Below are 27669 nucleotides of genomic sequence, written 5' to 3'. Positions count from 1 at the left end.
TAGAAGTCTATCAAATTCTTCCAGATCGAGTGATATTTAAATGTATGTATTTGGGACAAACCTTTATATATAGCCCCCAACACATTTGACGGATGTGATATGGTAGCGAAAATTTAGATCTACAAAGTGGTGCAGGGTATAATATAGTCGGCCCCGCCCGACTGTAGACTTTCCTTACTGGTTTTTACTAACATTGTGTTCCACCCTAGTGCATTAGCCGACTTAAATTTTGAGTCTATAGATTTTGTAGAAGTCTATCAAATTCTTCCAGATCGAGTGATATTTAAATGTATGTATATGGGACAAACCTTTATATATAGCCCCCAACACATTTGAAGGATGTGATATGGTATCGAAAATTTAGATCTACAAAGTGGTGCAGGGTATAATATAGTCGGCCCCGCCCGACTTTAGACTTTCCTTACTGGTTTTTGTACTAACATTGTGTTCCACCCTAGCGCATTAGCCGACACAAATTTTGAGTCTATAGATTTTGTAGAAGTCTATCAAATTCTGTCCAGATCGAGTGGTATTTAAATGTATATATTTGGTACAAACCTTTATATATACCCCCAACACGTTTGACGAATGTGATATGGTATCGAAAATTTAGATCTACTAAGTGGTGCAGGGTATAATATAGTCGGCCCCGCCCGAATTTAGACTTTCCTTACTTGTTATATATGTTAAACTTTTTCTTTGGATTCACAATATCAAATGTAAATTTACCAAAACTCTTACTCTTACACCGAAAAAAAGTTTACTATTGTTTACGAAAAATGAACTAACCCATAGTAAGAATGACCATGATTTGGCGCCAAAGATTTTTTTCATCTAGATAAGTTCATGATTTTCTTATAAATAAGTTTATGTATTGCATCCTATTTTAGTTCATTCTTACTACGCTGTGGGAAGAATGTACTTACACTCATTCAAAATATTCCTGCTATCCGGAAAAATGAACAAGTTTTTGGGAATCCTATATTTAGAAATTGGTTTCAAATAAACTGTTTATCAGTATAATTTTCAAAAAAGTAAATAAATTAAGGATTTAAAGGTACAACAAGCCTGTATACAACTAAGAAATTTTTCATACAATATAAGACAATTTTTCATAACTACCAGTATTTTATTTCAAAAAATTATTATTATATTACATAAAACTATGGCTTATGATATACAATAAAAGAAATGTTTTTATTCGTACGCTGTATGCTGTTACTTTTCGGTAGTTAGTAATTGCTTCTTCAAAAGAGTAATATTCTATGTTAGTAGAATGAAACTAATTAATATCAATTTCCATTTTTTATCCATATGAAAGATATATGCCATAAGTTGCTATTTTCATTTCATTTTTGTCCAATTTCACCGATTTCGCTAGTTTTTGTTGTGTGGATTTGCGTCATAAGCCTCTGAAGTTAAAAAGGTATATAAAATATAAAAATATTATCAAATTCTATGGTATTTTGATCTTTAACTTACAAGAGAATTTTCTTAGAGCAAATAGGGATATCAGCTTAGTTAGCATTAAACAGTAAGAAGATTCCAAAAAATACCATTAGATTTGCTGTCATCCTGCAAATGAAAATTATTTTTAATAAATAGAAATTTTGGCTTTATTACAAATGGACGAAAAACTTACCACACTGAAAAAAATCATACAATTACTACATTAGTGGAATCATATCCATGCACAAATGGGACATTTTTGAAATCCTTCTCAGAATATAAATGAAATAAAAATATTATAAAATTAGATATAATTTCCACTTGTCAATATAGCATTTAGTATTTATGGTGGATATTAAGTTCGAGTTTAGTGGCTAAAATCCCAATTTTTCATGATTAGTTTTCTTTAGAAATACATGGGAACAAAATTGAACCGTTTTTGTGTTCATTTAAAATTTATATCAAATTTTTAGTAATTTGAGGTCGCTGAATCCAAATTTACACTTATTTTTTTAAGATCTCGACTTTTTGAGATATACGGTTATGTTCAAAATTAAGGCACTTCCGCTATATATATTGGAATAACTTGAAAACGATTCATCATATTAAATTAAAAAAACAGCGTTCTACATAAGCTTAAAAACGATTTTCTGTTCTTAATCGTGTAATCCATTTAAAGAATATAAACTTAATAAAAAACTTGTTTCGAGCTATTCTCCATCAAGTTATATTTAAATTTGCATCGAAGGGGTATAATTTTATACTTTTCTTACTGATTTATTTCTGATTTTAGCACCTAAACTCGAACTTAGTACACACCTTAAGGACTCGCTATAACATAAAAATATAGACTCAAAAAATTGTATTGTGATCCAGATGTAGAGTCAATATAGATAATTTTATTACCACTCATTATGAATATCTTTATGTAAACCAATTTAAAGCCGCACTGATTTTAAATTATTAATAGAAATATACAGTTTCTTAATATGTGATTTATTTTAGAGTTATTTATTTTTTTATCAATATAAAGTGTTTTTGTTTTCTCTTACATCACACCATTCACTTATCAGTTTCTAAAATGTTACGAAATAAATGTATTTTTATTAATAAACACAAATACCGCACGCAAGCCCACCACGTGTGCGCTTCATAAATGCATCAACAGAACTGAATGCACCAATAAAACTCAAAGACACAAATAGTCATAAAGGACACATATGTAAAGAAAAACAACTCCACACACACACACATGATCCCTTTCTGATCTCGCTATTGCAACAAAACAACTATCACCGCAAAAGATACCAACAACACACATTCCATAACATCATCGCAATAACAAACACAAACAAAAAACAAGTATATACGGCCGTAAGTTCGGCCAGGCCGAAGCTTATGTACCCTCCATCATGGATTGCGTAGAAACTTCTTCTAAACACTGCCACCCACAAGTTGCAGTTAAGTTGCGGTAACGCTTGCCGATGGCAAGGTATCTTAAAAACTCCTAATACCATCTTCTAAATTATATGTAAGTCCATACGGGGTATATATTAAATCGAAAAAGATCGATCCAATACGTATATAATTCAGTTTGACAAAGTAGACATAAAATTTTGACAAAATTTTCTACAGAAATAAAATTTTAACAAAATTTTCTATAGAAATAAAATTTTCACAAAATTTTCTATAGAAATAAAAATTTTCACAAGATTTTCTATAGAAAGAAAATTTTGACAAAAATGTGTACAGAAATAGAATTTTAACAAAATTTTCTATAGAAATAAACTTTTGACAAAATTTTCTATAAAAATAAAATCTTGGTAGATTATTTTTGGCTCGAGTGGCAACCATAATTATGAACCGAATAAAATTTGAACAAAATTTTCTATAGAAATAAAATTTTGGCAATGATGAAAATTTTATTATGAACCGAATAAAATTTTAACAAAATTTTCTCTAGAAATAAAATTTTGACAAAATTTTCTATAGAAATAAAATTTTGGTAGATTATTTTTGGCTCTAGTTTCAAGTTTTGTGTGATTGGACCAATTTTGGTATGGTTGTTAGCGACCATATACTAACACCACGTTCCTAATTTGAACCGGATCGGATGAATTTTGCTCCTCCAAGAGGCTCCGGAGGTCAAATCTGGAGAACGTTTTATATGGGGACTATATATAATTATGGACCGATATGGACCAATTTTTGCACGGTTGCTAGAGACCATATACCAATACCATGTACCAAATTTCAGCCGGATCGGATGAAATTTGCTTCTCTTAGAGGCTCCGCAACCCAAATCTGTGGATCAGTTTATATGTGCGCTATATATAATTATGGACCGATGTGGACCAATTTTTGGCACGGTTGCTAGAGACCATATACCAATACCATCTACCAAATTTCAGCCGGATCGGATGCAATTTGCTTCTCTTTGAGGCTTCGCAAGCCAAATCTGGAGATCGGTTTATATGGGGGCTATATATAATTATGGACCGATGTGGACCAATTTTTGCATGATTGTTACAGACCATATATCAACACCATCTACCAAATTTCAGCCGGATCGGATGCAATTTGCTTCTCTTTGAGGCTCCACAAGTCAAATCTGCGGACGGGTTTATATGGGGGCTATATATAATTAAGGACCGATATGGACCAATTTTTGCATGGTTGTTAGAGACCATATACCAACACCATGTACCAAATTTCAGCCGGATCGGATGAAATATGCTTCTCTTAGAGGCTCCACAAGCTAAATCTGGGGATCGGTTTATATGGGGGCTATATATAATTATGGACCGATGTGGACCAATTTTTGCATGGTTGTTAGAGACCATATACCAACATCATGTACCAAATTTCAGCCAGATCGGATGAAATTTGCTTCTCTTTGAGGCTCCGTAAGCCAAATCTGGGGATCGGTTTATATGGGGGCTATATATAATTATGGACCGATGTGAACCAATTTTTGCATGGTTGTTAGAGACCATATACCAACACCATGTACCAAATTTCAGCCGGATCGGATGAAATATGCTTCTCTTAGAGGCTCCACAAGCCAAATCTGGGGATCGGTTTATATGGGGGCTATATATAATTATGGACCGATATGGACCAATTTTTGCATGGTTGTTAGAGACCATATACCAACACTATGTACCAAATTTCAGCCGGATCGGATGAAATATGCTTCTGTTAGAGGCTCCACAAGCCAAATCTGAGGGTCCCTTTATATGGGGGCTATACGTAAAAGTGGACCGATATGGCCCATTTTCAATACCATCCGACCTACATCGATAACAACTACTTGTGCCAAGTTTCAAGTCGATAGCTCTTTTCGTTCGGAAGTTAGCGTGATTTCAACAGACGGACGGACGGACGGACGGACGGACGGACGGACGGACGGACGGACGGACGGACGGACGGACGGACGGACATGCTTAGATCGACTCAGAATTTCACCACGACCCAGAATATATATACTTTATGGGGTCTTAGAGCAATATTTCGATGTGTTACAAACGGAATGACAAAGTTAATATACCCCCATCCTATGATGGAGGGTATAACAAGTATATACGGCCGTAAGTTCGGCCAGGCCGAAGCTTATGTACCCTCCATCATGGATTGCGTAGAAACTTCTTCTAAACACTGCCATCCAGAATCGAATTACATAAGTTGCGGTAACGATTGCCGATGGCAAGGTATCTTAAAACCTCCTAACACCATATTCTAAATTGTATGTAAGTCCATACGTGGTATATATTAAATCAACAAACATCGATCCAATACGTATATAAATCAGTTTGACAAAGAAGACATAAAATTTTGACAAAATTTTCTACAGAAATAAAATTTTAAAAAAATTTTCTATAGAAATTAAATTTTCACAAAATTTTCTATAGAAATAAAAATTTTGACAAAATTTTCTATAGAAAGAAAATTTTGACAAAATTTTCTACAGAAATAAAATTATAACAAAATTTTCTATAGAAATAAACTTTTGACAAAATTTTCTATAGAAATAAAATCTTGGTAGATTATTTTTGGGTCGAGTGGCAACCATGATTATGAACCGAATAAAATTTGAACAAAATTTTCTATAGAAATAAAATTTTGACAAAATTTTCTATAGAAATAAAATTTTGACAATGATGCAAATTTTATTATGAACCGAAAAAAATTTTAACAAAATTTTCTATAGAAATAAAACTTTGACAAAATTTTCTATAGAAATAAAATTTTGGTAGATTATTTTCGACTCTAGTGGCAACCATGATTATGAACCGATATGCACCAATTTTTGTGTGATTGGACCAATTTTGGTATGGTTGTTAGCGACCATATACTAACACCACGTTCCTAATTTGAACCGGATCGGATGAATTTTGCTCCTCCAAGAGGCTCCGGAGGTCAAATCTGGAGAACGTTTTATATGGGGGCTATATATAATTATGGACCGATATGGACCAATTCTGGCATGGTTGTTAAAGATCATATACTAACACCATGTTCCAAATTACAACCGGATTGGATGAAATTTGGAGACTTCGCAAGCCAAATCTGGGGATCGGTTTATATGGGGTCTATATATAATTATGAACCGATGTGGACCAATTTTTGCATGGTTATTAGAGACCATATACCAACACCATGTACCAAATTTCAGCCGGATCGGATGAAATTTGCTTCTCTTTTAGGCTCCGCAAGCCAAATCTGGGGATCGGTTTATATGGGGGCTATATATAATTAAGGACCGATGTGGACCAATTTTTGCATGGTTGTTAGAGACCATATACCAACACCACGTACCAAATTTCAGCCGGATCGGATGAAATATGCTTCTCTTAGAGGCTCCACAAGCCAAATCTGGGGATCGGTTTATATGGGGGCTATATATAATTAAGGACCGATGTGGACCAATTTTTGCACGGTTGTTAGAGACCATATACCAACACCACGTACCAAATTTCAGCCGGATCGGATGAAATATGCTTCTCTTAGAGGCTCCACAAGCCAAATCTGGAGATCGGTTTATATGGGGGCTATATATAATGATTGACCGATGTGAACCAATTTTTGCACGGTTGTTACAGACCATATACCAACACCATGTACCAAATTTCAGCCGGATCGGATGAAATTTGCCTCTCTTTTAGGCTCCGCAAGCCAAATCTGGGGATCGGTTTATATGGGGGCTATATATAATTAAGGACCGATGTGGACCAATTTTTGCACGGTTGTTAGAGACCATATACCAACACCACGTACCAAATTTCAGCCGGATCGGATGAAATATGCTTCTCTTAGAGGCTCCACAAGCCAAATCTGGAGATCGGTTTATATGGGGGCTATATATAATTAAGGACCGATATGGACCAATTTTTGCACGGTTGTTAGAGACCATATACCAACACCATGTACCAAATTTCAGCCGGATCGGATGAAATTTGCTTCTCTTTTAGGCTCTGCAAGCCAAATCTGGGGATCGGTTTATATGGGGGCTATATATAATTATGGACCGATGTGGACCAATTTTTGCATGGTTGTTAGAGACTGTATACCAACACCATATACCAAATTTCAACCGGATCGGATGAAATATGCTTCTGTTAGAGGCTCCACAAGCCAAATCTGAGGGTCCCTTTATATGGGGGCTATACGTAAAAGTGGACCGATATGGCCCATTTTCAATACCATCCGACCTACATCGATAACAACTACTTGTGCCAAGTTTCAAGTCGATAGCTTGTTTCGTTCGGAAGTTAGCGTGATTTCAACAGACGGACGGACGGACGGACGGACATGCTTAGATCGACTCAGAATTTCACCACGACCCAGAATATATATACTTTATGGGGTCTTAGAGCAATATTTCGATGTGTTACAAACGGAATGACAAAGTTAATATACCCCCATCCTATGATGGAGGGTATAAAAAGATGATGCAATAATTTCATAATTTCTTCTCACTTCAGTTTCCAGTATCACGTTTATTGATTAGTTGGTATTCTATCTATAGGATAAGGTAAAATATATTCAAAATTTACGAGGAATCCATAAAAAATTATATACACCCGTCAAGGATTAAATTAACTACTTTTTATTCTACTTTATCTAAAATTTTCAATGTGAGGAAATATACTCCAACTTATAGTAAAAACCGAAATAAGCTGTAGGAAGCCGCCATACGAATCGGTACTGTGGTTAAGTTAATTTTTACTACAAAAATTTTTTTCCATACAAAAATTTTTCTGAGTAAATTGTCCTCATTTCGTAGTAAGATTTTTATATTGCCTATGTCTTTTTATAATACAATCAACGATGCATTAACTATTGTATTGGAAATTTATTTAAAGAAAAATCCGTCCCATTTCGTAGTTAGTGAACTAAAAAACATTTACTGAAGTTTTATAAGTTTTCCTTTAGCTAAGTTAATTTTCGCAGTGGTTACGAAAAATGAACTATATTACAGTAAATTTTTTGAACTATGTGGAAGTTAAACTGGTCCTAAAATTAACAAGACACCTTTTTTTCTGTGTAGGTATTATAATGTTAATGTTTTATATTAACTGTAACCTGTACTGTAATTATAGGAGTATGAATCTAATATTCTCGTTGTACATGTCATAAATAATGTAAAGTAAATTAAAAATTAAACTTGGGTTATGGTACACAGAAAAAAAAGTGTCTTGTAAATTTAAGGACCATTTTAACTTTCACAGAGTTCAACAAATTTACTTTAATATAGTTCATTTTTCGTAACCACAACGAAAATTAACTTAGCTAAAGGAAAACTTATAAAAATGCAGTAAATGTTTTTTAGTTCACTAACTACGAAATGGGAAGGATTTTTCCTTAAATAAATTTCCAACACAGTAGTTAATGCATCCTTGATTCTATTATAAAAATACATGGGCAATATAAAAATCTTACTACGAAATGTGGACAATTTACTAAGAAAAAATTTTGTATGGAAAAAAATTTTTGTAGTAAAAATTAACTTAACGACATTACCGATTCGTATGATGGCTACCTACAGATTATTTCCCTTTTTACGATAAGTTGGAGAGTTTTCCTCACATTGAAAATTTTAGATAAAGTAGAATAAAAAGTAGTTAATAAAATCCACGACGGGTGTATATCATTTTTTATAGATTCCTCATAAATTTGGTATATATTTTTTAACTTATAGATAGAATTTCAACTAATCAATAAACGTGCTACTGGAAAATGAAGTGAGAAGAGAGTAATGAAATCATTGCATCATGTGAGGGAGTTTTTAGAGACATTTTGTGTATATCTCGTATGATTGTTTGTGTTTGTTATTGCGTCATTTATGCTGTTGTTGGTTGTTTTGATACTAAAGACAATGGAATGTTCCTTGTGTGTTGTTGGTATCTTTTGTGGTGAAGTTGTTTTCTTGCAATAGCGAGATCAGAAAGGGATCGTGTGTGTGTGTGGAGTTGTTTTTCTTTACGGCAGGTATGTATCCTTTATGACTATTTGTGTCTTTGAGTTTTATTGCTGCATTCAGTTCTGTTGATGCATTTATGAAGTGCACACGTGGATTTCATTTTGCAAAATTGTACGTGCGGTATTGGTGTTTGTTAATGAAAATACATTTATTTCGAAACATTTTAGAAACCGAGAAGTGAATGATGTGATGTTAGAGAAATCAAAAACGCTTTTTATTGATAAAAAACAAATAACAGATTAAGGAACTGTATATTTCTGTTAATATTTTAAAATTTTAATTGATTTACATAAAAAATATACAACATGAGTGGTAATAGGTTGATCTATATTTATTCTACATCTGGATCACAGGTTGGAGATGCAGCCAGTTTTTATACCCTCCATCATAGGATGGGGGTATATTAACTTTGTCATTCCGTTTGTAACACATCGAAATATTGCTCTAAGACCCCATAAAGTATATATATTCTGGGTCGTGGTGAAATTCTGAGTCGATCTAAGCATGTCCGTCCGTCCGTCCGTCCGTCCGTCCGTCCGTCTGTTGAAATCACGCTAACTTCCGAACGAAAAGAGCTATCGACTTGAAACTTGGCACAAGTAGTTGTTATCGATGTAGGTCGGATGGTATTGAAAATGGGCCATATCGGTCCACTTTTACGTATAGCCCCCATATAAAGGGACCCTCAGATTTGGCTTGTGGAGCCTCTAACAGAAGCATATTTCATCCGATCCGGCTGAAATTTGGTACATAGTGTTGGTATATGGTCTCTAACAACCATGCAAAAATTGGTCCATATCGGTCCATAATTATATATAGCCCCCATATAAACCGATCCCCAGATTTGGCTTGTGGAGCCTCTAAGAGAAGCATATTTCATCCGATCCGGCTGAAATTTGGTACATGGTGTTGGTATATGGTCTCTAACAACCATGCAAAAATTGGTTCACATCGGTCCATAATTATATATAGCCCCCATATAAACCGATCCCCAGATTTGGCTTACGGAGCCTCAAAGAGAAGCAAATTTCATCCGATCTGGCTGAAATTTGGTACATGATGTTGGTATATGGTCTCTAACAACCATGCAAAAATTGGTCCACATCGGTCCATAATTATATATAGCCCCCATATAAACCGATCCCCAGATTTAGCTTGTGGAGCCTCTAAGAGAAGCATATTTCATCCGATCCGGCTGAAATTTGGTACATGGTGTTGGTATATGGTCTCTAACAACCATGCAAAAATTGGTCCATATCGGTCCTTAATTATATATAGCCCCCATATAAACCCGTCCGCAGATTTGACTTGTGGAGCCTCAAAGAGAAGCAAATTGCATCCGATCCGGCTGAAATTTGGTAGATGGTGTTGATATATGGTCTGTAACAATCATGCAAAAATTGGTCCACATCGGTCCATAATTATATATAGCCCCCATATAAACCGATCTCCAGATTTGGCTTGCGAAGCCTCAAAGAGAAGCAAATTGCATCCGATCCGGCTGAAATTTGGTAGATGGTATTGGTATATGGTCTCTAGCAACCGTGCCAAAAATTGGTCCACATCGGTCCATAATTATATATAGCGCACATATAAACTGATCCACAGATTTGGGTTGCGGAGCCTCTAAGAGAAGCAAATTTCATCCGATCCGGCTGAAATTTGGTACATGGTATTGGTATATGGTCTCTAGCAACCGTGCAAAAATTGGTCCATATCGGTCCATAATTATATATAGTCCCCATATAAAACGTTCTCCAGATTTGACCTCCGGAGCCTCTTGGAGGAGCAAAATTCATCCGATCCGGTTCAAATTAGGAACGTGGTGTTAGTATATGGTCGCTAACAACCATACCAAAATTGGTCCAATCACACAAAACTTGAAACTAGAGCCAAAAATAATCTACCAAAATTTTATTTCTATAGAAAATTTTGTCAAAATTTTATTTCTAGAGAAAATTTTGTTAAAATTTTATTCGGTTCATAATAAAATTTTCATCATTGCCAAAATTTTATTTCTATAGAAAATTTTGTTCAAATTTTATTCGGTTCATAATTATGGTTGCCACTCGAGCCAAAAATAATCTACCAAGATTTTATTTTTATAGAAAATTTTGTCAAAAGTTTATTTCTATAGAAAATTTTGTTAAAATTCTATTTCTGTACACATTTTTGTCAAAATTTTCTTTCTATAGAAAATCTTGTGAAAATTTTTATTTCTATAGAAAATTTTGTGAAAATTTTATTTCTATAGAAAATTTTGTTAAAATTTTATTTCTGTAGAAAATTTTGTCAAAATTTTATGTCTACTTTGTCAAACTGAATTATATACGTATTGGATCGATCTTTTTCGATTTAATATATACCCCGTATGGACTTACATATAATTTAGAAGATGGTATTAGGAGTTTTTAAGATACCTTGCCATCGGCAAGCGTTACCGCAACTTAACTGCAACTTGTGGGTGGCAGTGTTTAGAAGAAGTTTCTACGCAATCCATGATGGAGGGTACATAAGCTTCGGCCTGGCCGAACTTACGGCCGTATATACTTGTTTGAATCTATATTTTTTACGTTACAGCAATTCCTACAGGTGAGTACTAAGTTCAAGTTTAGCCGGTAAAATTAACCCTCTAATGCCCAATCCCGCCTTTAGGCGGGCTTCGTAAAATCAGGAAGCTTTTAGTAAAACACACCTTAAGACAACAAAAATGGGTAAAATAAAAGTAAACTTAATAAAATCTGGTCAAGAGGCTTTGTAGCATATAATGAATTTTACCGCATAAATTTTTCTTGTTTCGTTTTCTTGCTTTTGTGTCGTTAACATTGAATATTTAATCAGCCGGCAAAAAAATTGGGGCATTAGAGGGTTAAAAATAAATCTCTAAGATAAGTATAACATTATACGTCTTCGATACAAATTTAAATATAACTTGATGGAGAATAGCCCAAACCAAGTTTTTTATAAAGATTATTATACCCTTCACCACTACTGTGGTACAGGGTATAATAAGTTTGTGCATTTGTATGTAACGCCAAGAAGGAAAAGTCTGAGACCCATCGTTTAGTATACCGATCGTCTTAGAATTAAATTCTGAGTCGATTTAGCGATGTCCGTCTGTCTGTCTGTCTGTCTGTCTGTCTGTCTGTCTGTCTGTCTGTCTGTCTGTCCGTCTGTCTGTCTGTCTGTTGATGTATTTTTGTGTGCAAAGTACAGCTCGCAGTTTTAGTCCGATTGTCCTAAAATTTGGTATAGGGTCCTGTTTCGGCTCAAAGACGATCCCTATTGATTTTGGAAAAAATCGGTTCAGATTTAGGTATAGCTGCCATATATATTTTTCACCGATCTGGTCATAATTGGCGTGTATATCAACCGATCTTCCTCAAATTCCGTACATCCGAATATTTTATGAGTCTCGAAAAACTTGCGAAATATCATCCAAATCGGTTTAGATTTAGATATAGCTCCCATATATAGCTTTCGCCCGATTTACACTCATTTGCCCACAGAGGCCAAGTTTTTGCTCCGATTTAGTTGAAATTTTGCACAGGGAGTATAATTAGCATTGTAGCTATGCGTGCCAAATTTGGTTGAAATCGGTTCAGATTTAGATATAGCTCCCATATATAGCTTTCGCCCGATTTATATTCATATGACCACAGAGGCCAATTTTTAACTCCGATTTAGTTGAAATTTTGCACAGGGAGTATAATTAGCATTATAGCTATGCGTACCAAATTTGGTTGAAACCGGTTCAGATTTAGATATATCTCCCATATATAGCTTTCGACCGATTTACACTCATATGACCACAGAGGCCAATTTTTAACTCCGATTTTGTTGAAATTTTGCACTGGGAGTAGAATTAGCATTGTAGCTATGCGTGCCAAATTTGGTTGAAATCGGTTCAGATTTAGATATATCTCCCATATATAGCTTTCGCCCGATTTAAACTCATATGACCACAGAGGCCAATTTTTAACTCCGATTAAGTTGAAATTTTGCACAAGGAGTAGAATTAGCATTGTAGCTATGCGTGCCAAATTTGGTTGAAATCGGTTCAGATTTAAATATAGCTCCCATATATAGCTTTCGCCCGATTTACATTCATATGACCACAGAGACCAATTTTTAACTCCGATTTAGTTGAAATTTTGCACAGGGAGTAGAATTAGCATTATAGCTATGCGTGCAAAATTTGGTTGAAATCGGTTCAGATTTAGATATATCTTCCATATATAGCTTTCGCCCGATTTACACTCATATGACCACAGAGGCCAATTTTTAACTCCGATTTAGTTGAAATTTTGCACAGGGAGTAGAATTAGCATTATAGCTATGCATGCCAAATTTGGTTGACATCGGTTCAGATTTAGATTTAGCTCCCATATATATGTTTTTCTGATTTCGACAAAAATGGTCAAAATACCAACATTTTCCTTGTAAAATCGCCACTGTTTAGTCGAAAAGTTGTAAAAATGACTCTAATTTTCCTAAACTTCTAATACATATATATCGAGCGATAAATCATAAATAAACTTTTGCGAAGTTTCCTTAAAATTTCTTCAGATTTAAATGTTTCCCATATTTTTATACCCTTCACCACTACTGTGGTACAGGGTATAATAAGTTTGTGCATTTGTATGTAACGCCAAGAAGGAGTAATCATAGACCAACCTTTTAGTATACGGATCGGCTTAGAATTAAATTCTGAGTCGATTTAGCGATGTCCGTCTGTCTGTCTGTCTGTCTGTCTGTCTGTCTGTCTGTTGATGTATTTTTGAGTGCAAAGTACAGCTCGCAGTTTTAGTCCGATTGTCCTAAAATTTGGTATAGGGTCCTGTTTCGGCTCAAAGACGATCCCTATTGATTTTGGAAAAAATCGGTTCAGATTTAGATATAGCTGCCATATATATTTTTCACCGATCTGGTCATAATTGGCGTGTATATCAACCGATCTTCCTCAAATTCCGTACATCCGAATATTTTATGAGTCTCGAAAAACTTGCAAAATATCAGCAAAATCGGTTCAGATTTAGATATAGCTCCCATATATAGCTTTCGCCCGATTTACACTCATTTGCCCACAGAGGCCAATTTTTTGCTCCGATTTAGTTGAAATTTTGCATAAGGAGTAGAATTAGCGTTGTAACTATGCGTGCCAAATTTGCTTGAAATCGGTTCAGATTTAGATATATCTCCCATATAAAGCTTTCGCCCGATTTACTCTCATATGACCACAGAGGCCAATTTTTAACTCCGATTTAGTTGAAATTTTGCACAGGGAGTAGAATTAGCATTGTAGCTATGCGTGCCAAATTTGGTTGAAATCGGTTCAGATTTAGATATAGCTCCCATATATATGTTTTTCTCATTTCGACAAAAATGGTCAAAATACCAAAATTTTCCTTGTAAAATCGCCACTGCTTAGTCGAAAAGTTGTAAAAATGACTCTAATTTTCCTAAACTTCTAATACAAATATATCGAGCGATAAATCATAAATAAACTTTTTCGAAGTTTCCTTAAAATTGCTTCAGATTTAAACGTTTCCCATATTTTTTTACTAACATTGTGTTCCACCCTAGTGCATTAGCCGACTTAAATTTTGAGTCTATAGATTTTGTAGAAGTCTATCAAATTCTTCCAGATCGAGTGATATTTAAATGTATGTATTTGGGACAAACCTTTATATATAGCCCCCAACACATTTGACGGATGTGATATGGTATCGAAAATTTAGATCTACAAAGTGGTGCAGGGTATAATATAGTCGGCCCCGCCCGACTTTAGACTTTCCTTACTGGTTTTTTATAATGGATTATTTAAGAAAACATCATGAAAATTTCGATTTTAGCCTCTAAACTCGAATACCTTAAATACTATGCTATACTGACAAGTGGAAATTATGTCTAATTTTATAATATTTTTTATTTCAAATATATTCTGAGAATAATTTCAATAACGTCCCATTAGTCCATGGATATGATTCCAATAATGTACCTACTGGATGGATTTTTCAATGTGGTAAGTTTTTCTATAAACTGTATTTTGTCCGCTTTTAATAAAACCAAAATTTCAATTTATTAAAAATAATACTTTCAATTTCAGGTAGACAGGTCTTGCAATGATAATTTTTTTGAATATTTTTACTGTTTAATGCTAACTAAGCTGATATCCTTATTGGCTCTAGGAAATACTCTTGAAAACCGTAAGTTACAAATCAATATGAACGATAGAATTTAATAATATTTTTCTTATATTTTGTATAACTTTGCAATTTCAGATGCTTATAAGACAAATCTGCCCAACAAAAGTTAGCCAAAATCGATGAAATTGGACAACAATTCAATGAATATAGCAACTTGTGCCACATATATCTTTCATATGGATAGAAAACATGGAAATTTAAATTAATTAGTTTAGTCCTAATAACATAGAATATTACTCTTTTGAAGAAGCAATTACTAACTACCGACAAGTAACTGCATCCAACGTACGAATAAAAATATTTCCTTTATTGTATATCATAAACCATTGTTTTGTGTAATATTATAATAATTTTTTGAAATAAAATACTGGTGGTTATAGAAAATTGACTTGTTTTGTACGAAAAATTTCTTAGTTGTATACAGGCTTGTTGTACCTTTGATTCCTCAATTTCTCTACTTTTTTGAAAATTATACCGACAAACAGTTTATTTCAAACCAATTTCTTAATACAAGTTTCCCAAAAAAATTGTTCATTTTTCCGGATAGCAGGAATATTTTGAATGAGTTTAACTATATTCTTCCCACAGCATAGTAATAATGAACTAAAATACGATGCAATAGATGAACTAATATATGAGAAAATCATGAACTTATCTAGATGAAAAAAATCTTTGGCGCCAAATCATGGTCATTCTTACTATGGGTTAGTTCATTTTTCATAAAAAATAGTAAACTTTTTTTCGGTGTAATACAAACCGATGGCAAGGTATCTTAAAACGTCTTAACATCGTCTTCTAAATTGTAAGTTAGTCCATATAGTAGATTAGGGTATATATTAGACTAAAAGAATGCAGATTAAATACGTACATATATAATTCAGTTCGTAATCGGTATATATAGCAGAGTGTATAAATAGTTACGAAACGAGATGAAATGTTGCGTGGTAACACTAGTTTACACTCAAAATGTACACTTGATGAAAATAAGTTTGTGCATTTGTATGTAACGCCAAGAAGGAAAAGTCTGAGACCCATCGTTTAGTATACCGATCGTCTTAGAATTAAATTCTGAGTCGATTTAGCGATGTCCGTCTGTCTGTCTGTCTGTCTGTCTGTCTGTCCGTCTGTCTGTCTGTTGATGTATTTTTGTGTGCAAAGTACAGCTCGCAGTTTTAGTCCGATTGTCCTAAAATTTGGTATACGGTCCTGTTTCGGCTCAAAGATGATCCCAATTGATTTTGGAAAAAATGGGTTCAGATTTAGATATAGCTGCCATATATATTTTTCACCGATCTGGTCATAATTGGCGAGTATAACAACCGATCTTCCTCAAATTCCGTACATCCGAATATTTTATGAGTCTCGATAAACTTGCAAAATATCATCCAAATCGGTTCAGATTTAGATATAGCTCCCATATATAGCTTTCGCCCGATTTACACTCCTTTGTCCACAGAGGCCAATTTTTTGCTCCGATTTAGTTGAAATTTTGCACAGGGAGTAGAATAGCATTGTAGCTATGCGTGTCAAATTTGGTTGAAATCGGTTCAGATTTAGATATAGCTCCCATATATAGCTTTCGCCCGATTTACACTCAAATGACCACAGAGGCCAATTTTTTGCTCCGATTTAGTTGAAATTTTGCACAGGGAGTATAATTAGCATTATAGCTACACCCAGAAAAAAGTGACCCCTTCTTTAAGTTAAAATGAACTCATTGTGAAGAAAGTTGAACTTCGTATAGCGCCAAAGACATTTTTATTTGTTTGAACGATGTGATTTTCGTAGAAATTAGGTATAATGCATTCCATATATTAGTTAACATTTTCCTATATTTATGTACCACTATACTACAGAATGAAAAAATTTAACTGATTTGAATTCATATATGGAATGATTTTATTGAAATTTTTTCATTCATTTGGACAAATCTTACACATTTGTGGTAAAACTTTTACTTCATAATTAGAACTGCTTACCTTCGTTTTTAAATACAATTTTATTTATTTATATGAGCAATTTTATCTTCAATAAAAGACATGTTTTATTAATATATTGAATATATTTATTAAGAATCAACAGCATCGAATCTCCTTGAAATATTAGTTTATTATTCCGCTGTTTCCAATTTCCATGTGATATTATCAAATGTAAAACGCTCTTTTTCTTCTTCTTGTACTTTTCACTTTTAATAAGTTGCTGCCTAACGATTTTGTCCTCCTTTTACAATTTCAATACCTACAAATATAAAAAATCATAAACCATTTTTGTTACAAAAGGTTAGCGTCACTGAATATTACCTGATAATTGAAGATTCCAAAATGAAGACAAATGAAAGGGTTGTTATTCTGCTGGTGTTTTCTTTCTTTATATACCATCACGAACGTTGATAGATTTATTTTCAAAAAACGAAAATTTTTCTCACTAATTTAAAATAATAAATATTTTATATATTTTATTTGTTATTTATTATATTATTTTACAATATTATTTTTTAACAATCTTTCCGTATACCACAACAACGCGATTCCAACTAAAAAAACAACCCACGCGCAAACATATCGATTACACCCACGCGCAAACACATCGATTGCGATGACAGGTATCGATTACAGGTAGACAATAGAAATATAGGAAATTTTCCTATATTCTAACAAGTGTGTTTCCTTAAGTTTTAATTGGATTGCATACTTCTTAGTACGAATGAACTAAAATATTTTTCTATGCCAAGTGTTGTTCGTACACCCAGAAAAAAGTGCCTTCGAAACTAAAGGAAAAAAATTTCATCAATATAGTTTATCCATTTTATTTCCATCAAGGTAAATTTTTGTGAAAAATAATAAAATTTACTCGTTTCAGTAAAAAAATCCTAAACTGTAAGCAGTTAGGAATAGTTCATTAACTAGAATAAGGCATGGAATTTTACTCATACTATTTTCTTCGCTGGGTATAAGAATTTACTACTGAAAAAGAAAATTTTATTCACCGATAACAAAGCATTCGTAAAAATAAACAAAAACCGAACTAAAACCAAGTTTCCTCAAAATTAGTAAAATTTCTTATAAAATGATAATTGCGACTTCCTTTATAATAGAAAGTTTTTCATACATACGAACAACACTTGGCATAGAAAAATATTTTAGTTCATTCGTACTAAGAAGTATGCAATCCTTTCAAAACTTAAGGAAACACACTTGTTAGAATATAGGAAATTTTCCTAAATTTCTATTGTCTACCTGTAATCGATACCTGTCATCGTAATCGATGTGTTTGCGCGTGGGTGTAATCGATATGTTTGCGCGTCGGTTGTTTTTTCTAGTTGGAATCGCGTTGTTTTGGTATACGGAGAGATTGTTAAAAAATAATATGGTAAAATAATATAATAAATAACAAATAAAATACATAAAATATTTGTTATTTTAAATTAGTGAGAAAAATTTTCGTTTTTAAAAATAAATCTATCAATGTTCGTGATAGTGTATAAAGGAAGAAAACACCAGCAGAATAACAACCCTTTCATTTGTCTTCATTTTGGAATCTTCAATTATCAGGTAATATTCAGTGACGCTAACCTTTTGGAACAAAAATGTTTTATGATTTTTTATATTTGTAGGTATTGAAATTGTAAAAAGAGGACAAAATCGTTAAGCAGCAACTTATTAAAAGTGAAAAGTACAAGAAGAAGAAAAAGTGCGTTTTACAGTTGATAATATCACACGGAAATTGGAAATAGTGGAATAATAAACTAATATTTCAAAGAGATTCGATGCTGTTGATTCTTAATAAATATATTCAATATATTAATAAAACATGTCTTTTATTGAAGATAAAGTTGCTTATAGAAATAAATAAAATTGTATTTAAAAACGAAGGTAAGCAGTTCTAATTATGAAGTAAAAGTTTTACCACAAATGTGTAAGATTTGTCCAAATGAATGAAAAAATTTCAATAAAATCATTCCATATATGAATTCAAATTAGTTAAATTTTTTCATTCTGTAGTATAGTGGTACATAAAAATAGGAAAATGTTAACTAATATATGGAATACATTATTCCTAATTTCTACGAAAATCACATCGTTCAAACAAATAAAAATGTCTTTGGCGCTATACGAAGTTCAACTTTCTTCACAATGAGTTCATTTTAACTTAAAGAAGGGGTCACTTTTTTCTGGGTGTATGTATGAAAAACTTTCTATTATAAAGGAAGTCGCAATTATCATTTTATAAGAAATTTTACTAATTTTGAGGAAACTTGGTTTTAGTTCGGGTTTTGTTTATTTTTACGAATGCTTTGTTATCGGTGAATAAAATTTTCTTGTTAAGTAGTAAATTCTTATACCCAACGGAGAAAATAGTATGAGTAAAATTCCATGCCTTATTCTAGTTAATGAACTATTCCTAACTGCTTACAGTATAGGATTTTTTTACTGAAACGAGTAAATTTTATTATTTCTCACAAAAATTTACCTTAATGGAAATAAAATGGATAAACTATATTGATGAAAAATTTTTCCTTTAGTTTCGAAGGCACTTTTTTCTGGGTGTATGCGTGCCATATTTGGTTGAAATCGGTTCAGATTTAGATATAGCTCCCATATATAGCTTTCGCCCGATTTACACTCATATGACCACAGAGGCTAATTTTTTGCTCCGATTTAGTTGAAATTTTGCACAGGAGTAGAATTAGCATTGTTGCTATGCGTGCCAAATTAGGTTGAAATCGATTCAGATTTAGATATAGCTCCCATATATATGTTTTTCTGATTTCGACAAAAATGGTCAAAATACCAACATTTTCCTTTTAAAATCGCCACTGCCAAGGCCGTAGCCAGGATTTTAATTCGGGGGGGGTTCAACTTAAAAAAAAATATTTATATAATCTCATGTGTAGAAAATTTTATTTATGCATAGGTATGCATACAATATTTTTATACCCACCACCATAGAATGGTGACGGGGGTATAATAAGTTTGTCATGTGTTACAAACACATCGAAATATCGATTTCCGACTATATATAGTATATATATTATTGATCAGGGAGAAATTCTAAGACGATATAACGATGTCCGTCTGTCTGTTGTAATCACGCTACAGTATTCACTAATGAAGCAATCGTGCTGAAATTTAGCACAAACTCGTCTTTTGTCTGCAGGCAGGTCAAGTTCGAAGATGGGCTATATCGGTCCAGGTTTTGATATAGTCCCCATATAAACCGACCTCCCGATTTGGGGTCTTGGGCTTATAGAAATCGTAGTTTTTATCCAATTTGCCTGAAGTTTGAAATCTAGAGGTATTTTATGACCATAAAGAGGTGTGCCAAAAATGGTGAGTATAGGTCCATGTTTTGGTATAGCCCCCATATAGACCGATCTCCCGATTTTACTTCTTGGGCTTATAGAAACCGCAGTTTTTATTCAATTTACCTGAAATTGGAAATCTAGAGGTATTGTAGGACCACAAATACTTGTGCCAAAAATTGTGAGTATAGGTCCATATTTTGGTATAGCCCCCATATAGACCGATCTCCCGATTTTACTTCTTGGGCTTATAGAAACCGCAGTTTTTATTAAATTTACCGGAAATTGGAAATCTAGAGGTATTGTAAGACCACAAATACGTGTGCCAAAAATTGTGAGTATCGGTCCATGTTTTGGAATGGTCCCCATATTAAACGACCTCCCGATTTGGGGTCTTGGGCTTATAGAAACCGTAGTTTTTATCTAATTTGTCTGAAATTGGAAATCTAGAGGTATTTTCGGATCATAAAGAGGTGTGCCGAAAACGGTGAGTATCGGTCCATATTTTAGTATAGCCCCCATAAGAACGATCTCCCGATTTAACTCCTTGGGTTTCTAGAAACCGTAGTTTTTATCTGATTTGCCTGAAATTGTAAATATTATGGTATTTTAGGCTCACAAAAACGTGTATCGGATTAAGTTTTTATCGGTCCATTTGGTAATGCCTCCATATAAACAGACTTCACTTCTTCAGGGTGTAGAAGGCGCACTGATCATGAAAATTGGTTGAAACTCAATGCAAAATTTCCAGATTTTACTTCTACAGATTTAAGATTTCAAATCAAGACGTTATTTTATAATTTTCTTGCACACTTACAAGAGATGTTAATGATTCCTCTAAAACTCAAACAAAAATGGTTCTTATAAATCCAGAATCTGATATAGTCCTCATAGGTGAAATCTTTAAATTTATCTTCGGGAAGTGTCCTCAAGTCCTCAAGCCCTCCTGAAATTTCAAAGGAAACCCTAATATTTGGTTCATGGTGGTGGGTATTTAAGATTCGGCCCGGCCGAACTTACTGCTGTATATACTTGTTATAATATTAAATTGAGCCGACGGGCTTTTTGGGCAGCAAATAAATGAATGACTTCTTCAGTCGGCACATTTATTCGGCGATGAACCGACATTAATGCCAATCCTTTGAGTCTACTCTCGCTAGTCGAATTTCTAAGATACGTCTTTAATCTCTTCATTGTTGAAAATGAACGTTCGGATGAGCACGTAGTAACTGTAGGGATGGAAAATGCAGTTCTATAGTACTTTTTTCAAACCTTTTTCACCCCGGTCAGTACCATAGTACCCCCGCGAATGATTTAGTACCTTTTGTGTAGACATTTTTGAGTCGATATCAGATTTATGGTACAATAGCTTTGACAAAATATTTTAATATTTTGAGAAATTACAAATTACAAATATGGCAAAACAGACCATGTGGGAAAAAAAATCTATTTCGTAAAAGACATAGCCAAAAACAGGATTTTATTGAACTTCAAAAATGTTTTAGTCGAAAAACGAATGCGATTCTACATTATCGATTTTTTATTTCGGTAGAAAATGTTGTCAAAATTTTATTTCTATATAGAATTTTTGCAAAATTTTATTTTTATAGAAAATTTTGTCAAAATTTTATTTCAATTGAAAATTTTGTAAAAGATTTATTTCTATAGGAAATTTTTGCAAAATGTTATTTCTATAGAAAAAATTTTGCAAAATTTTATTTCTTTAGAAAATTTTTGCAAAATTTTATTTATATAAAAAATTTTGTCAAAATTTTATTTATATAAAAAATTTTGTCAAAATTTTATTTATATAAAAAATTTTGTAAAAATTTTATTTTCTTTAAGATTCAGTCTCTTGAAAATAATATTCCAGTGAAATTTTTGTTGAAAAACTACCTTTTTTGTACTTTCCTAAAAATTGTATTTTCCATCCCTGAGTAACTGGCAAAGTGACCAAAATTTTTAAAAGAATATGCACGTTTGGAAATATCTCTTTATTGCTTCCATCGCTAAATTAGGCAGGTTCCTTTTCGCAGGTTTTGCGCCATTTCATTTACACATGTGTGTTTGGCTGTTTCGTTGTTGTTCTATGGCCAAACAAAGCGAGTCATGTTCACAAAAAGAACAACAAACACACATAAAAAGCAGATATACATTTTCCAAAAATGAAATTTGTGGTGCGAAAACAAAAACAATTTGTTATTTTCGACCGTCGTTTGACGGACTTTTCAACTAGTATTCTATGATTTGTGCAAGTTTTATAGGTAAGCGTTTTTTCAAAATAAAACCTCCAGCTTTTCTTCAACATCTTCGAAAAGATTTTTCTATGCAGCTAAAAATATATATTTATTTATATAAAAATATTCATTCATTTCGGGGGGGGTTTGATCCCCCTCATCCCCCCCCCCCCCACTGAATACGGCCTTGGCCACTGCTTAGTCGAAAAGTTGAAAAAATGACTCTAATTTTCTTAAACTTCTAATACACATATCTCGAGCGATAAATCATAAATAAACTTTTGCGAAGTTTCCTTAAGATTGCTTCAGATTTAAATGTTTCCTATATTTATACCCTTCACCACTACTGTGGTACAGGGTATAATAAGTTTGTGCATTTGTATGTAACGCCAAGAAGGAAAAGTCTGCGATCGTTTAGTATACCGATCGTCTTAGAATTAAATTCTGAGTCGATTTAGCGATGTCCGTTTGTCTGTCTGTCTGTCTGTCCGTCTGTCTGTTGATGTATTTTTGTGTGCAAAGTACAGCTCGCAGTTTTAGTCCGATTGTCCTAAAATTTGGTACGGGGTCCTGTTTCGGCTCAAAGACGATCTCTATTGATTTTGGAAAAAATCGGAACAGATTTAGATATAGCTGCCATATATGTTTTTCACCGATCTGGTCATAATTGGCGTGTATATCAACCGATCTTCCTCAAATTCCGTACATCCCAATATTTTATGAGTCTCGAAAAACTTGCAAAATATCATCCAAATCGGTTCAGATTTAGATATAGCTCCCATATATAGCTTTCGCCCGATTTACACTCATATGACCACAGAGGCCAATCTTTTACTCCGATTTAATTGAAATTTTGCAAAGGGAGTAGAATGAGCATTGTTGCTATGCGTGCCAAATTAGGTTGAAATCGGTTCAGATTTAGATATAGCTCCCATATATATGTTTTTCTGATTTCGACAAAAATGGTCAAAATACCAACATTTTCCTTGTTAGTCGAAAAGTTGTAAAAATGACTCTAATTTTCCTAAACTTCTAATACATATATATCGAGCGATAAATCATAAATAAACTTTTTCGAAGTTTCCTTAAAATTGCTTCCGATTTAAACGTTTCCCATATATTTTTACTAACATTGTGTTCCACCCTAGTCCATTAGCCGACTTAAATTTTGAGTCTATAGATTTTGTAAAAGTCTATCAAATTCTGTCCAAATCGAGTGATATTTAAATGTATGTTTTTGGGACAAACCTTTATATATAGCCTCCAACACATTTGACGGATGTGATATGGTATCGAAAATTTAGATCTACAAAGTGGTGCAGGGTATAATATAGTCGGCCCCGCCCGACTTTAGACTTTCCTTACTTGTTTATGTATATTGAGCTGCTGAATTTAAAATTTTTTTATGGAACAGTTTTTGAGATATCCCGTTATTTTTAAATTTTCGCTCTTTATACACTAAACCACATAGTGGTCAGGGTATAATAAGTTTGATCTGCCAAAAAATGTGCCTACCAGAAATATTGATTTTAGACCCAAAAAAATATATACCGATCGACTCATAATCAGGGTTGGCCTGTCACAAACTGTGACTTTTGCGACATACATTTGCGACGGTATAATACGTATGTCGCAAAAGTCGTAAACCTACTGTAGAAAACCACATTTTGAATAGAAGAAATCCTGAACATTTTTATACCCTCCATCATAGGATGGGGGTATATTAACTTTGTCATTCCGTTTGTAACACATCGAAATATTGCTCTAAGACCCCATAAAGTATATATATTCTGGGTCGTGGTGAAATTCTGAGTCGATCTAAGCATGTCCGTCCGTCCGTCCGTCCGTCCGTCCGTCTGTTGAAATCACGCTAACTTCCGAACGAAAAGAGCTATCGACTTGAAACTTGGCACAAGTAGTTGTTATCGATGTAGGTCGGATGGTATTGAAAATGGGCCATATCGGTCCACTTTTACGTATAGCCCCCATATAAAGGGACCCTCAGATTTGGCTTGTGGAGCCTCTAACAGAAGCATATTTCATCCGATCCGGCTGAAATTTGGTACATAGTGTTGGTATATGGTCTCTAACAACCATGCAAAAATTGGTCCATATCGGTCCATAATTATATATAGCCCCCATATAAACCGATCCCCAGATTTGGCTTGTGGAGCCTCTAAGAGAAGCATATTTCATCCGATCCGGCTGAAATTTGGTACATGGTGTTGGTATATGGTCTCTAACAACCATGCAAAAATTGGTTCACATCGGTCCATAATTATATATAGCCCCCATATAAACCGATCCCCAGATTTGGCTTACGGAGCCTCAAAGAGAAGCAAATTTCATCCGATCTGGCTGAAATTTGGTACATGATGTTGGTATATGGTCTCTAACAACCATGCAAAAATTGGTCCACATCGGTCCATAATTATATATAGCCCCCATATAAACCGATCCCCAGATTTAGCTTGTGGAGCCTCTAAGAGAAGCATATTTCATCCGATCCGGCTGAAATTTGGTACATGGTGTTGGTATATGGTCTCTAACAACCATGCTAAAATTGGTCCATATCGGTCCTTAATTATATATAGCCCCCATATAAACCCGTCCGCAGATTTGACTTGTGGAGCCTCAAAGAGAAGCAAATTGCATCCGATCCGGCTGAAATTTGGTAGATGGTGTTGATATATGGTCTGTAACAATCATGCAAAAATTGGTCCACATCGGTCCATAATTATATATAGCCCCCATATAAACCGATCTCCAGATTTGGCTTGCGAAGCCTCAAAGAGAAGCAAATTGCATCCGATCCGGCTGAAATTTGGTAGATGGTATTGGTATATGGTCTCTAGCAACCGTGCCAAAAATTGGTCCACATCGGTCCATAATTATATATAGCGCACATATAAACTGATCCACAGATTTGGGTTGCGGAGCCTCTAAGAGAAGCAAATTTCATCCGATCCGGCTGAAATTTGGTACATGGTATTGGTATATGGTCTCTAGCAACCGTGCAAAAATTGGTCCATATCGGTCCATAATTATATATAGTCCCCATATAAAACGTTCTCCAGATTTGACCTCCGGAGCCTCTTGGAGGAGCAAAATTCATCCGATCCGGTTCAAATTAGGAACGTGGTGTTAGTATATGGTCGCTAACAACCATACCAAAATTGGTCCAATCACACAAAACTTGAAACTAGAGCCAAAAATAATCTACCAAAATTTTATTTCTATAGAAAATTTTGTCAAAATTTTATTTCTAGAGAAAATTTTGTTAAAATTTTATTCGGTTCATAATAAAATTTTCATCATTGCCAAAATTTTATTTCTATAGAAAATTTTGTTCAAATTTTATTCGGTTCATAATTATGGTTGCCACTCGAGCCAAAAATAATCTACCAAGATTTTATTTTTATAGAAAATTTTGTCAAAAGTTTATTTCTATAGAAAATTTTGTTAAAATTCTATTTCTGTACACATTTTTGTCAAAATTTTCTTTCTATAGAAAATCTTGTGAAAATTTTTATTTCTATAGAAAATTTTGTGAAAATTTTATTTCTATAGAAAATTTTGTTAAAATTTTATTTCTGTAGAAAATTTTGTCAAAATTTTATGTCTACTTTGTCAAACTGAATTATATACGTATTGGATCGATCTTTTTCGATTTAATATATACCCCGTATGGACTTACATATAATTTAGAAGATGGTATTAGGAGTTTTTAAGATACCTTGCCATCGGCAAGCGTTACCGCAACTTAACTGCAACTTGTGGGTGGCAGTGTTTAGAAGAAGTTTCTACGCAATCCATGATGGAGGGTACATAAGCTTCGGCCTGGCCGAACTTACGGCCGTATATACTTGTTTATTGAAAAAATAAAAATTTTGTAACAAACGAATTTTTTTGGTGATAAAAGTTTAAAATTTTCGAAGCAATTAAAAAACTCTAACAAAAGAAAAACGTTTTCGGTACACGTTTTCCAAACGTTTTTTTTTTCTTTGCGTGTACGCAATCCATGGTGGAGGGTACATAAGATTCGGCCTGGTTGAACTTACGGCCGTATATACTTGTTTTATGTTATTTTTATACAAAACTGAGTTCATTATGCTTTTGTTGATGCAATGCATAGTTATATATTTTAATTTTGTGTTCGTTATATGAAATTAATTTTTTTGGTTTTAAGCAAAATTTAGTTTGTTTTACAATAATTTACATTAGAGAATTTTTGACGATTTTTAAAATAGAAGTGACGATTATGACGATTTTTCTTGAAATTTTATTGGCAGCCCTGGATGTAACCATGTCCGTTCGTCTGTCTGTTGTAAACGTTACAGCCTTCAACAATGCCGTTATTGTCCTGAAATTTGACACACACTCTTTTTTATACCCTCCATCATAGGATGGGGGTATATTAACTTTGTCATTCCGTTTGTAACACATCGAAATATTGCTCTAAGACCCCATAAAGTATATATATTCTGGGTCGTGGTGAAATTCTGAGTCGATCTAAGCATGTCCGTCCGTCCGTCCGTCCGTCCGTCTGTTGAAATCACGCTAACTTCCGAACGAAAAGAGCTATCGACTTGAAACTTGGCACAAGTAGTTGTTATCGATGTAGGTCGGATGGTATTGAAAATGGGCCATATCGGTCCACTTTTACGTATAGCCCCCATATAAAGGGACCCTCAGATTTGGCTTGTGGAGCCTCTAACAGAAGCATATTTCATCCGATCCGGCTGAAATTTGGTACATAGTGTTGGTATATGGTCTCTAACAACCATGCAAAAATTGGTCCATATCGGTCCATAATTATATATAGCCCCCATATAAACCGATCCCCAGATTTGGCTTGTGGAGCCTCTAAGAGAAGCATATTTCATCCGATCCGGCTGAAATTTGGTACATGGTGTTGGTATATGGTCTCTAACAACCATGCAAAAATTGGTTCACATCGGTCCATAATTATATATAGCCCCCATATAA

At 33.8% G+C, this 27669-nt stretch overlaps 1 protein-coding gene and 1 long non-coding RNA gene across 2 annotated transcripts in view; both read right to left on the bottom strand.

Moving 5' to 3' along the window:
• LOC142233842 (ryncolin-1-like) overlaps positions 1-27669 on the bottom strand; it is a 168938-nt gene that overhangs the window by 13061 nt on the left and 128208 nt on the right. The window lies entirely within an intron of this gene.
• On the bottom strand, positions 1109-1639 carry LOC142234807 (uncharacterized). The gene is made up of 2 exons (XR_012721715.1): positions 1483-1639; positions 1109-1412 (listed from the first exon to the last, which is right to left on the bottom strand). It is a non-coding gene; the product is annotated as an uncharacterized LOC142234807 (long non-coding RNA).

This window comes from Haematobia irritans, chromosome 4, assembly GCF_050003625.1.
Source record: "Haematobia irritans isolate KBUSLIRL chromosome 4, ASM5000362v1, whole genome shotgun sequence".
Taxonomy (NCBI): Eukaryota; Metazoa; Arthropoda; class Insecta; order Diptera; family Muscidae; genus Haematobia; species Haematobia irritans.
The sequence above is the reverse complement of the archived record's forward strand: the minus strand, read 5'-3'. Positions and strand labels throughout refer to the sequence as shown.